This window comes from Harpia harpyja, chromosome 18, assembly GCF_026419915.1.
Source record: "Harpia harpyja isolate bHarHar1 chromosome 18, bHarHar1 primary haplotype, whole genome shotgun sequence".
NCBI lineage: Eukaryota > Metazoa > Chordata > Aves > Accipitriformes > Accipitridae > Harpia > Harpia harpyja.
In genome coordinates, this window is record NC_068957.1 from 3610899 (window position 1) to 3625026 (window position 14128).

Consider the following 14128-nt stretch of genomic DNA (forward strand, 5'->3'; position numbering starts at 1 on the left):
GAATTTTAGAATGGTCTACATTAAAATATCTTCTTCTTAGCAGAAGGAGTCAGAGATATTTTTCCTTTCCTTAGCACTAATTATAGTATTCGTAAATATCCTTTTATTTTTGCTCAGTGGATCTATAGGCACCCAGTCATCATCAAAGTGAACTTTGTTGGTAAGGAAGTAAATTGCTACAGATGTGCTGTTAAGTTAAAACTTCCATGCCATCAAGTAATAAAGTAAGATGAAATTATGAATGTGCAAGTCTAGTAGAAAAAGTACAAATTTAAAAGTGTTTCTCATCCAGAGAGCTGCCTCATAGTAGGCAACTAATGTATCTAATCTGAATATAGGGGAAACTTTGAAGACACAGGCAGGTAAAAACTGAGTCCCAGGCAAACAGAACTGCAGTGTGCCTTTGCTGAAGTTTGTGGTCCTAAAAGCACTAAAACTAGCATAGTGAAACCACATAGTTGGACAATTAGGTTTGTGCGTGTGGCTTAAGCACATTGCAGAACCGCAAGTATCGTCAGTGGAGGACCACCAACACGGTGCAAATGTATGAAGTTGGGATTTCCATTTTGACTGTCATGCGTTGGCTCCTATGCTTGCTGCAGGATCCAAATGTGAGCACAGGGTGGCTCTAAACCAAACCCAGGACTACTCCAAACTCAGATTGGCTTCTGAGCATCCAAAGTGTGTTTTGGATTATGTTAGCAGTCACGGCTCTGCTGGTAAGAACTGTAAGAAGATGCAGTGCTCCAGCTGAGCTGCTTGTGTATCTTCCTGCTGGATCAGAGAAAAGTTAAGTGATGTAAAGCAGTGATTGCCTGTTTTTATTCCTAGTGAATTCCCAGCAGTATTGTTAGGGTGCTTCCCAGGAGGTTTTGCATGGTCTGAATAGTATAAAGCAGCCAGGACGAACCATGGAGAGAATCTGTGAGGTAAGCAGTAAGCCACAACACAGAGTATGCTTTTAAGTTAATTTGTATATATGTACATAATATTACCAAAACAAAATGAAAGCATGTGTTATAAACAGACACAGCCTATTTGCCAAATTTTACTCTGTCACGGTGGGATGCGAATTAAAACCCAGTAACACTGAAGTGTGTATAAAGCTGCATATGAAATACATACTCATTACATTTTAAAGCTGAAAGTGACTATTGCAAAGAAAAGAAACTAGAAATAATGCAAATGACTGCAGCGCTGTGGTTTTCTCCTCCTCCTTCCCTCCTTTGTAAATCTCCCAAGCATTGTCTGATTACGCATGAATGATGCAGATTTTTGCTAGGATTGCTTTCTCGCTGTTACTCATGTTTTCCAGGCAGGGGTGCAGACCTCCGACAGCTGCAGTAACGAGGCAAAGAAAGGAGTGAGCTTGTCGACCACAAAAAGACTATGGATTTTGGAAATCCAGTACTACAAAAACAAACATTCCACCATGTTTTAGAACAGATCATTCTTGTCTGGCTCTGGCAGACAAGGCCTCGTGACAGCACGGCCCATTTTAGTGTCACTCTTATACCCCTGTGTTGCTGGATTCCCATGGAGCAATAACAGACTTTCCTTCCATAGTTCCTTTCTTGGTGTTTACAGTGAAAGGTTGGTGTGTGACTGCTACCTCTGCTGGGTTTTTTCCCTTCTTCATTGAAAGCAACACAACAAAGCTATCTGTAATCAAATATGGCAAGGAGTAGTAATGCTCCATGAACACAGATGTCTGCACTTAAAAGCATTTTTCTACCTGGCTTTGGATGCTTGCTACTCATATCTCTAAAATGTCCTTTTGTTTCCCCATGGCTTGTTTTAACTAATGCAATGTTCAGGTCTGTGTGCTCAACATAGCAAGCCTTGTACAGCAAGGCCAGAGAGATACTCAGCTCTATGGGTCATAAATTAAAACGGATGAAACATCTCAACATGAGACCGCAGGAGCTGTACACTTGATGACCAGCAGCTGATTACTTGAGTTACAGAATTTCCAGATTTTTTTTTAAGCTTTGCCTATTGTTTTTGGCAACTGGCTATTGCAGTGATAAAATATTCTTAAGGCATCTAGAGGTTCCTTCTCTCACTACATTTTACATTCTCTGGAGTCACACTGGTCTTCCTAGATTATTTTGGTGTGTGTTCTGACAACTTTTCTAGACATGAATTTTTGACAGTTCTGCTTTTAGATTTTTATTGCTTTAGTTGAGAGTGTTTTTGGGGCAAGGAATATTGCTAGTTAGAAACACTGTGGAAGAGACATTGGAAGACAATGCTGTTGCAGAAAGCTCATGATGTGATGAAGGTAATAGATTTAGCACGTAAGTGGGCTGATAATAAGAGCCAGGTGAAATAAAAAGTGAAGAGCTCTAAATCCTCATGGCTGAGATTACAAAAACATTCAACATGAAAGACTTTAAATATGTTGTCAACAAAATAAGCTCCTCTTAGGCCAAAATATGTGAGCTCTCATACTGAGAGGTGTCTCGCTGCATAATTTACAATCTACTGTTAACTGCAGAAGGTAGAGAAAGTGTTTCCGAGTCATAAAACATGCAATCAATGGTACCTGAAAAAGTTAGTTGTAAAAATGGCAGTCACCCTGTAGCACTGGTGGCTCGGCGGCCATGTACGGTGACATCAGCCCTGATGTGGCAGAGGGGGCCCTGGACATCCTTGATATTTGCCGATCTGGCCGGCCAGGAAGCCAGCTGTGGCAAACGTACCTTTGTAAGCCCTAAAACTTCAAAACTTCTTGCTACGGCTCTGCCTTTCCGAGGAGGGGGGCTCCTGTGGGCAGCGGCCATTTTGTGAGTGACGCCATGATGGTGGGGAAGGCGTCCCCCTCTCTTGGAGGGAAAGATGAACATCTCCGTCCCCTTTTTTTCTGCGCGTTCCCCTTGACGCCTGCCGCCTTGGTGTGCCTCACAGCCCAGACGGTACTTCACAGAGGACTTTTGCGCTTTTAGCCCGCGGATGCCTGCGTGTCCCAGGCCTGCCGGAGAGAAGCTGCCTGCATGGGGCACCTGCCTGGACCGCCTCTCTTCCATCGACCGAGACGGGGAAACCTAAAGGAGCCTGCGGAGGCAGCTCCCTTCCGACCCAGGGCCGCGCAGCGAGGGTTGCGTTCCCGCTCAGCACCGAGGCGGTGAGGCCAGGCGAGGCGGGCCGGCAGCTCCCGCCGGCGGGCGGTGAGGCGGCGGGGCGGGAGGACTACACTTCCCGGCTGCCTTTGCAGGCGCTGGCCCAGCGGGGGATGCCGGGTGCCGTAGTTGCAGCCGCCTGGTGAAAGTTAATAACTGAATCTGGGGTAGGCACTTCCCAGAGCTCCTCGGTGTCTCTCATTGCCATGCCGGCTTTGTCACCTCGGAGGGAAGAGGAGCAAGATGGATGAGCGGGCGGCCGCTGGGGCAGGCGCCCGCGGGGTAAGGAGCGGGTGTGGAGGGGGGAGGCTCGGGCCGCCGCTGCGAGGCCGGCTGCCGTGAGGGGAGCGCGGCTAGCCGCTGCCCCGCCGGCCCCCCAGCGCCGAGGGGGGGGGGGGGGCCGCGGCCGCCCTTGCCCCGGCTGGGATGCCGGGCTCGGGGGCAGGTGCAGCGGGGAGCGGGCGCTGGGGTTCCCCCGCCGGAGGGGCTGCTGAGGCGGGGACGCGCGGCGCTGGCTCCCGCCTAACGGCCGCCGTGGCCCCGGCCCTCCTCTGGGCGCCCCGCTCCTGCCCGCGCCCCCCGCCTCCATCCTGAGGTAAATGCCGGCCCGTCCCCCGCGCTGCCCCCTCCTCGCACCTCCCGGGACGGGGCTGCGCGGCCCCGCGGCTCCCCCGAGGCGGGGGTCCCCCCTGAGAGCCCGGGGAAGGGGCTCCCGTGTCTCTCCCCAGCCCTCACGGAGACCATCTCCTTCCCCGGGCGAGGTGGGCGGGTGTGGGGCAGTGCTGTGGCTCAGCCCGTCGCCCCCCGGGACCGCGTCCAGTGTTTGGGGGTCACCGCAGGCACCCCCGGTGGTCTCGGGCAGGTCTCGTCGTGGGCAAGCGGCGAGGCGAGGAGAAGGCTGTGAGGGCTTGCAGCGGGGACTGTGTGGTGTGTGTGGTAGTAGGGACGGAGGAGTCGGTGCAGGAGCCGTCCTGTCCCTTCCCAGGTCCGTTTTCAAGTCCAGGTAATGCAAGGGGATGTTTTGCTACCTACAGTCCTGCAGAGGAGGTCCAGGGCCTCCGCCACAGCTGCAAGAGATGGTGCCTGCTCTGCCTTCCTTATCCCGCCAGAGTCCCTGTCCCTGCTGGCCCCAAACGCCCACAGGAGCTGAGCCGCATCTGCCCAAACTCTGAATTAAGCAGAAGTGACTCCAAGTCCTCTTGCTTTGATCTCTGAGAGAACAAAATGCCAGTCTGAGGGTGATAATCCCCAAAGAGTTAAAAGCTTTGCGTTTGCATCCTTGCCTGGTAGACAGTAGGGATCCCACCAGCCCCTTCAGGCTCTGGGTTTAGCCATCCCCGCTACTACTTCATCATCTGCCCTCAGGTTGAAAGATTATGCCTTTCATTAGCAGACTGATTCAGGTAGGCCCATAAATATTCACCGTGATGTTTACCACATGGTTGAAGCAGAAGCAGAAATCCCATCTGTCTCAATTCCAGGATGCTTTTTGAGGAAGGTGAGGGCTGGAAGGCCAAATCTTTAGTGTGGAGGAGCTGTGGTGGACACAGGAACTTGGGTGATCTTAAACACCCATTGCTTTTCCTTGATGCTGTAAATAGCCAAGAACTGACTGAATTCCCAGCATACGGCAGGATAGCCCAGCGCTTCCATAGTGCAGGCTCCTGGCGGGCTGTTCTGACTTCTCATGACATTCAGGTCCAGGCTCTGGCCCTTGGCATCCTCGCCTGGAATCTCCCATCGTGAGATGCATAGAGAAGATCCCCATTCAATTTTCAGGTTAAAATTTTCAGAGTGTCACCTCTGATAAATGATCCTCAATTCAGCCCTAATGCAGTATAAAATAGCAAATTCCATTTTAGTTCACTTTTCATTTTTGTTCCACTTCTTAACGATAATTTTTCATTAAGCATCTAATCCTGTCCTAGCGTTTTTCATGAGTGGGGCTCAAGGTGCTTTACAAAAGAGGTAAAAATATGATTACTCCAATTATCCTTATTAAGGCTTAGGTTTTGGGCAGCTTCTGCAGATAATATAGGTCATAAATAATTAAGAGTACAATCTAATTAAAAGAAATCCCCAGTCGTAAACCAAAGTGCCATACTGAAGAAGCCAGTCATCAAAGGCACGGCCTTGTAACCGAATCTCCCTGATCAGAACAGTATCCCATTAACCCACAAATCTTTGCTCTCCTGACCTGTCTGCCCCAACAGCAGGTACTTCCACGTGCCTGTGCAGGACCCAAGGGAGGGAGAGGGTCAGGGAGTTTCAGTGACCAAAAGCAGTCTGGAGAGTGTTCTATTAAAAGTCCCTTATCGTGTCATTTGAATAAAGATCTGGTGTTCGGAGGCTTACCAAAATATACAGCCTGAGCTGTACAAGGTTAGGCTTAGAACTGATTTAGTTTTTTAGTAGGAGTAGTTCCTGGAAATTAGAAACATTGCTCAGGCTGGAGTCCAGAAGATAGAAAGAAGGTTGTGGCCTGGATCCAGTTCATATGTGACCTAAATAGACTTCTGACCCCGAAACTTGCTCTGAACACCTTGTCAAATTTCATGAAAGCTGGACATGAACTTTCATGTTTGGGAGTTTAAGCTCTAGATTGCTAGTGCTGAACTGGGTCTGTGTCTCCTGACAGTTGCATGTCCCCACTGGAAGCTGACTATCTCAGGACTGCTGTTTATCTACATAATTCAGCAGTAGGGCTACATGGATGAAATCCTTGTTCTCATTCCAAATACCTGCCGTCACATATTACTTATTCTGTGGGAATGTTTTTGCTCCGATTTGTGGTTATGCAGTGTTCAGTGATGACCTAATTGCAACGTTCTCATTAGGCAGAGAAATTTCTGAGTTTGGCTTTATAGTTCACCTTCTCAGTAAGTAAATCATTGCTCCGTAACACTGTCTACCATCAGTACTGTCACTTTAGCCCAAGGTTTTATGAGGGATTATAAGGCTGATGAAGGCACTTCGAAGCGTGTGTATCTACAACAGCTTCTCACACTTTACCATTGTAATGTCTAACTTACCTCAGAGCGAGCATAGACCATCTCATTGATGAAAATGCCTGAGTCTGATGACCTGTAGCACCTTTCTTACCACTAAAGAAACTGCACCTGTGTTAGTTTGGTGTTGGGTAATTTCCTTGAAAGTTGGGGATATATGAGCAGCTACAAATAACGCTGAAAAAGGCCAGACTGCCTTTCTGACTGTCTCGTGATGACGCTTAATCTTGGCCAGGGAATGCTGGTGTAATTTTCAAATGTAACTCAAAGGGATGTTGGTTGCAAGTTACATTACAATGAGTCCCTAAGTCCCTTAGGGTCTTGGAGAGACCTATATCTTGATCTATCTGTGCCATAATATCTTCATTTGTATTGTGTTAAACTGTAATTCAGTCTCATATGCTGGAAGCTTTGACTAGTAAGGCATGACTGGAGCTCCGAGTAATGCTGGTGGTACTGGAAATGTACTACAAATGACAGAAGGGAACCTACAGAAATAAGGAAGCAGGGAGTGCAGACATTTTAAGCAGCAGAAGGAGGGAGGGTGAGAACAGAAGAAAGGGGGGAGGGACAAAGGACGGAAAAATATAAAACAAAAAGCAGGAAGAAAACTAAAACACCACCGTTCTAGGTGACAATCGGTGTGGTGTGGTATGGTGTGGGTGAGGCTTTGCAAACGAACCAAGTTTCCCTAAGAACACTATCATATGCCACTTACGGGAGGGAGGAGAAGGGAAGAGGGTTCCTGGAGAAGTGCATATCCACACAATGAAGTCTTTGGTTTCTTCCCTTGCACATTTGTAGAGCGCTCACGTCTTACCCTTACCCCAGGAGACATTCCCATTTCCTTTCATTTACCAGTGTTTGGAAGGCGGAAGGAGGTGAGGCACTGTTGGGTTCCCCTATTAACTTAATCTGTGGGAAGCCCTACATAAATCATTGAATTTCCTAGTCTTGATAGAACGAGATATTTGTACAGTGAAGTCAAACAGAAGATCGAGGTTCCTGCACAGGGAGGCTCTGACGCTGTTCCAGTCCTGTGCCTGTGACTCTTAACGCGTGCATTTCTTTGAAGTCTGAAGCTTAGGAGTCTGCATTAATGATCAAGGGACAGAGCTGAATACGGAATTCGTATGGTATGAAGGTAAAGGTGTGGGTATAAATGTGGGAAGAGAATATTTAAGAGCAGTCTGGCATGTATAGTTAATAATATTAAAAAAAAGTAATCATGTTAATTTCCTATAGTTACTCAAGTTCTCAAGGCTTTTAGCATCTTCTCATTCCTTGTAGACCAGTGATCTCTTGTGAGGTCCTGTCATGTCCAAAATATTAACTTCCTTGAAAAGTAGAAAACTTGAGGTTTAAAAACTTTTGTTTTTAAACTTCCCACTTTTGTCCAGTGGGAAACTTGCTCCGATCCCTTAGGCAGGAATCTCTGTTCCTCATGCAGTGTTCTGGAGTGCTGTGCTTGGCATTTGGCTGTCACTCTGTCCTGCTCAGCCAAGTGTTGGTGATCCCTGAATGCTTAAAAAGTTCCTTGGGACTCTCTGTAGATGTGAAGATCTTCTGAAGTTGACATTTGTCAGGAGCAGAATGCATTAGAACAATTATTTCTGACTTTGACTTACGACTATGTTAAAACTCAGTTATTTTTACCACTGTGTTTGTTCCTTTTAGGGCTCTTAGCTGTTTCTCTAATTCAGAAGCTGTTCTTCCCATTTTTTATTTCATAAAGTAAAAAGGTCAAAGTAAAATTCTGTGTATCTTGCTACACTTAATATACAGATACCTACTGACTGAAACAGTGAAATAGACCCTGGGTTTCAATTTCTGACCCACTATTTTAACTGCTTTTTCCAGAACTCCACCCTAATTGCTGCTTTTTCTTGATTGAGCAGCAAATCAGTTCCCCTCTAAACCCCAGGATTACCAAAATTCAGATTTTTCTGAAGAAGCAAAGGTCAGATTTTCAAGACTCAGCTTCTATGTAGGGACCTTATGAAGCAGATCCTAAGGTGGTATTTATGTCCTACCAGATATGGAGCTGCTTTCAAAATACAGGCCCTAGGCACCAGGGGGTTTGCAGTCTTGCTCTGGATGTCTCCCATGTGATGGAGGGGTATAGACCTACCACAGGGCTTTGGGTGCACTGGGCCCTCACTGGTACCGCTTATGCTCCCACATCATTTAATTCAGCTGTGCCTGCACACTCCACCTGATACGAGGGTTGACTCTGCTCCTCAAGCAGAAAAACTGGAGACCCCAGGCCTCTCCCTGTGAATGACTGGGACCCCTTTCTCCAACATATGTTGCTGCTGTAAACCGAATCTCTTCAGCATCCCAAATACTTTGAAGCCATCCTCATTAACAAGTTCCCAAGTGCCTTGCAGGCATTGAAAGGGAGGGATGGCAGGTCCAGCCCCAGCAATGCAGAGCTGAGCTGAGGCAGTGGCTCAGAGCTTCGCAGCCGTTCTCCAGTAATGGCTTTACTCTGACTCAAATAGATAGGGCTGCATTATGAAGTCTCATGTATTTTTTTTTTAAACATTGGATTTCTTTATGTATTTAATACCATAGTGTAAATGAATATTTATGAAGGTGTCTGAGGTCTTTGGATCAGATATGTCATATAAAACTCTGAAGCCCACTGTAGCCCAGCAGAAAAAACCCATCTCTGACATTGTTCTCCCCTCTTGCCCCCGGGGAATTAAAAAGACAAATTATTTTAAGCAGTTCAACATGTACTGAGCTTTAGTTCGTTAGCTAAGAAAGAGTATAATGTCTTTCCAGGACTACGTTCAAAACTAAAGAACAAAAAGCTACCTTGAAAAATGGCCATTGGGAAGCAGACCGGCAAAAGCCAAGAAACTTGAGCCCTTTGCTAATGAATACTCTGTCCTTAACTCACATTGTCTCTTTTGTTTCCCACACTTTCATGAGCTGCACATGGATTCAATTTGCCAGTCTTTAACCCTTCTTACTGATGCCTGATCTGTGCATAGTTTGGAAACTGGGACAGCTGTCACTTAGGCACTTGGCTTTGGTTTTGTTTTTTTGCTCCTGATCTGTTTGTCCCTGTGCAGTCTCTGGCTCAGATGCGGTAAAGTAATCTACCAGGGGTGTGGACAAGGCTTGGGTGCATGCTGGGGAGAGGGAGTCAAAGCTTTTCCAGCTTCCTGGCAAAGGGTGTAATAGAGACAGCGCTGGGAGCAGGTTTGCTTTGATTAAAACATAGTAGCATTTCCACTGTGACTACCGTAGAGGAAGATGTTGGTGCTATACTAGGACTTTTTTAAGAAGAGCTGTTTTTCTTGGCATAGCTCTAAAATTGATGGAAAGTCAGGGTGGAGCCAAGGGATTTGGCATCATGGGAACTTCTCACACCAGCTTGTCTTTGTGCTACAGCACAGCAGAAGTGCCTTCTGCAGAAAGAAGCATTCAACATCAGATGTTTATTTGTGACAGTGAAATTTATTCCAGTGAATGATGATTGCCCATAGTAAATATACTTCTTAGTAATAACTATATTGTTTCCAAAAACATAAGTAGCTCCTAGAGTTGCTGTTCGCTAAATTGATAGGGATCTATTTAATCATCCATTTAAAACAAAAAACAGCATTCCATATCAAACACATAATGCATTTTCATTCCTCATTTTTCCTCTAGATAAGTGTTGAACAAAGATCACCAGCAGAGAGTGCTGGTGCTCTTCCAGAACGTGTCAGCAGCTTCTGAAATAGATTGTAAAATCTAATCAGACTTTGTTCTATAATTCTATTTTTAGTATTTCATTTCTGTGAAAATGAAATGTTAATCAATTATCTGTAACTTGATATCTTTCTGTCTCTAATTATCAATGTTTTTGTAGTTTACTACAGGAGAAAGATCGTTTTTAGGAGCACAACTATGTGCTCAGAAAAATTATAATTGTCACTTTTTGAAGCAATTATTTAACAGAATTTCATATATTTTGTTCCAATGCATTTGACCTTTTTTGTACATAACATTATTTCTCCTTTCATTTCTCTTCTTTCATTTCATGTTCAAAGTAATCTGTTTACTATTCAGTACAGCTTCTATGTAGTAGGGGAAGCTGGTCCTGCTCCTACAATTATTAGAGCTCTAGCATCTATATGGCGCTCATTGGTTCACTGACACCATACTTTTAACCTTCCCAGGCAACGGAAGGTTGCTTCCAGCCAAAGATTACTTTTGGTTGGGCCTCTTTCATTTCTCAGTTCTGAGTCTGCTTCCGACATCCACATTAAAAACGAGTTGCAAAAGCTTTAAATCAAAAAGCACCCCCTCTTCCCTGTCCCCATGATATTTATCAATACCATTGCACCATTATAAGTCCCGGAGATTTTGAAGAGGTTAGGCTTTTTGGTTTCAAATCAGCCGTGGTTTTCCCCTCTTAATCTTTATGGTCATTGAAATATCAGGATTATCAAGTCTGTTTTTTGCTGCAGAACCTGCTGTGCATCTCGCTCTCTTGTGATTTCATACGTTCTTTAGTCATCGAGAGCAAACAAAGACTGTGTTGAAGTCCAGGGCCTCCATGCCTTACTCTTAGAGTTTACTGTGATCCAAATCCACTGGAAGTTGAGGGAATCTTTTAACTCATTTCAGCAGATTTTGAAGAGACATCTCTTTTTAAAGAGGCATGAGAGGCAAGAGTGCAGAGAAATGAGGGAGATGGTCAACTTTCATACATCAAGGTTGTTAACGTACAATAGACATCAGTTAAAGGCTTACAGGTCCTTCTTTGGGAGAAGAACGGTGTCTTGTAAGGAAATCCCTTTGTCCAGACTAACCCTGCTGTCCTTATCTTGCCAAAACTACACTTAAGTCTAGGGGACTGGGGCATGAATGCGTTTAGAGCAAAGCTGAAACATTTAATTTGTTTTTCCATAGTTGGCAGTTGTTCATCACTCTTCTGGTTACACAGCTTTCTTCCGAAATTCTGCATAAAAAGGGGCCAAGGTTCAGCAGTTAGAGTAATTCTCTTTACAGGTGGTACCTGATCAATCAACTCATGGGTGACACATCACTGCTGACCTCTATATTGCATTTCACTGTGGTAAGCTGTTCCTTTTCTGCCCCTTCCTGTGCAGGCCCTTTCTTCACCCAAGGAACCATGCTGAACTTGAGTTACACTACATTAGAGGTACCATCCAAACTGACATACTTTAAAAAATCTTCACACGTAGTAGCATACAAAACCTTAGATGAGCAGGAGCCATGTCACAGTGTAAATCACAATATAGACAGGACATGAAGTTGGCTATGCAAAAGTCTCTGTAGCAATTACTTCCCTCCCAAAAGTTATGTGGTCATTAAAGTTTTCTTATATAGAATTGATAGAATAATAAACTTATGTAGGAAGACACAGCAATTACTTAGTGAAGAGCAGAGGAATAAATAGTGCATAACTGCTCCTGCTCCTGTGTTTTGAAAAGTAGAATTTTTCTAGCAATTCCATGCATGTCAAGTTTCATGGTAGTAATTTCTGGTGTTGTTGGTCTGTGAATACCTGTCATTACCATCTGTTGGTGAATGATAGCTGGTTTTACATATAATTCATGCCTCAATCTCATGTCAGTCAGATTGAATTTGTTTCTCTTCAGAAATCATAGCTGGTCTGCAGCCGTACCCAATGGCAGGACCTGAGGGAGCCTTTCAGGGTTTGTTACAGCTTAGGGCTGGATTTAGCAGCAACATCAAATCCTCTAAATACAACTTAAACATGGCTGTGACCACCCTGAAGGCCCTGGCTCCTCTCCACCCCCGTGGTAAAATGGCAGCAAAAGCTGCAATGCTGTATGTCCCGAGTTCACTGTACGCACGGGCAGCAAGGCAGGTTCTGTGGCCTGTGACTCTCGGAGACTCTCCAAGTCTAGACTGAACTCCTGGCATGACTTTGGACAAACCACTTTGGAACCATAGGGTTCCTCCTGTGCCTTAGTGCCTCCTCCACACATTTCTTGTGATTCTTACATGGTTTTGAAATCTTCTAATCTTGTTTTGATTTGCATCCCCTAATGTATTTGTTCACTTCCTTTTCTTCAGTGAATGTATCTGTCAAACTGACTTTGGCTCCTATGGCAAGAAATACAAAGTAATCTCCCTTTTCATATTTACCTATTCCTTGCTCCTGCTCACCTAGTAAACTCGGCCTCAACTCCTCTTCTTAGTCTTTTTTACTGTTGCTTGCATTAGTGTTTGTTTACTGTAGGGTCGTTATTTCACCCAACAGCATTTTTACAGACTAGGCAAAGAACCCCCTGCTTTGGTGGTGGTGGAGATGTACTGTCTGGTCCCAAGAGCTAAATGGCACTTCTGAGCACTGTTAACAGTTTATTTTTATGTGCAAGAAGAAAAGCTCTGTTAAACTGGCCCGAGATCAGAGATCCACGGAAATTAATTTACACCCCTCTCAGCTGCACTGAATGGACGCAGGACTGAGCAGTAATTTCTCTCTGTACTTGAGGGATAATATCAGCAGCTTCCTGAGCTCCAGCTGCTGTGGACAAAGGACGGCAGAGTTACAGCGATTCCTGGAGGGAGGAACTTTAAGATGGAGGAATTTTAAAGAATGTGAAGGACAACCTCTTAAAAAATTGTAGGTGGAGCAATTCCAGGTCAACCAAACACTTCATAAGCCCAAGATTTATTTTCCTACTTTGAACTAGTTGCCGTTGTGCGGTTTATCTTTTGTGCTTTTTAACACATCTACTGTGACCTTTGTATGATTGCATAAATTGGCCCGAGTACGCTGGAACAGTTATTAGGAACCCCTTTCTTGTGTTGTTTCCTGAATTCCCACATTGTGGCGTGATGTGTGTATGGAAACTGCTCGCTTCCTCCACTGGCAGCCGTTCAGATGTGTGCTGGAGCTCCTGAGGACTGGGCTGGGCGGGGAGCTGGGTGAAGGGAGGATGCAAGGGGAGAATATTTTAAGGAAGAGAATGTGGATTTCATGCATCTTTGTTCTTTTCCAGTTCCGATAAAGCTCTTATCTCCAATTGTGTGGGTTAAACATGAGCAGTGCTAGTGCTCTGTAGAATAAACAGCAGCAGATGAGTTGAGGTTAATGTGCCTTGGGCAAGGCTAGCTGCTTTTCAGTGTCCGCATTAAGCAGTATTTTTATTTTCCTGATGACTCTACCTTCTCTCTTTACTCCCCACTATTTTCTTTTAGCATGTGGGAGGGAGACAGGGTGTGTGATTGAAGCACAGTTTATAACTCTCTAACTCACTGTAGCTATATATTTCCCTTACAACTCTACCCCATAGCATCTAGCAAATACGTGCTTCATTAGCTTGTTCTGTGTTGTCTTTTTTTGTGTGTGTGTGTTTGCAAACTGTAAGGTTATGGGATGTTAATGAACTGTTTACATGTCTTTCTACATTTGTTCCACTGAAATGTTCCAATGAATGAATGTCAGTTATGAGGGAAAAAATAGATGTTTGTATATGCTGCATTTGGGATTTCTGAAATTTGACTTCCTGAATTTTTTTCCAGATCTTTCTTTTCAATGTTAAGAGTTGGGAATGTTGGAAAGGATTCCTTTGCTTAGAGCAATTAAAAGGTAAATGGCTGAATCATGTTATCTCTTCTCACACGAAAAGCCCTAGTGAGGAGGCCAAGTTTCACAGGGCAAGGATTTGACATGTGGCCAGTTTTGCGCATTTAGTGCTTTTGGAAAATGGTGTCATCTTACGGCCAAACATTACCAAACTGGGACTACTTAATGGGCCTAATATTTGCATGGTCTGGCCTCAGTGTATTAAATCAGTTGTGGACACACCATGACAGCTTCTCTGATTTTTTGTTTTGCTCTTTCTTGAAATCACAAGTTAGTGAACAGGAGCCAGGAGAAAAGTAGAAGCTGTCACTTGGCGATCGTCCTGTCCTCTGGAGTTCACGGACCGGGGTGACCTCACAGGGGGAGGATTCGAGTGCATTGTATGCAAAAGCCAGAGGAGGAGGTGGACT

The 14128-nt window shown here is 45.0% G+C and overlaps 1 protein-coding gene across 2 annotated transcripts in view; it reads left to right on the forward strand.

Moving 5' to 3' along the window:
* Positions 1–3205: 3205 nt before the first annotated feature.
* AMOT (angiomotin) overlaps positions 3206–14128 on the forward strand; it is a 61990-nt gene continuing 51067 nt past the window's right edge. Inside the window, exon 1 of one of the 2 annotated variants that reach the window (XM_052813555.1) lies at positions 3206–3404. The gene's annotated coding sequence lies outside the window, so the exon portion shown is untranslated. The remainder of the gene's footprint in view (positions 3405–14128) is intronic. The other variant, XM_052813559.1, reaches the window with a different exon arrangement.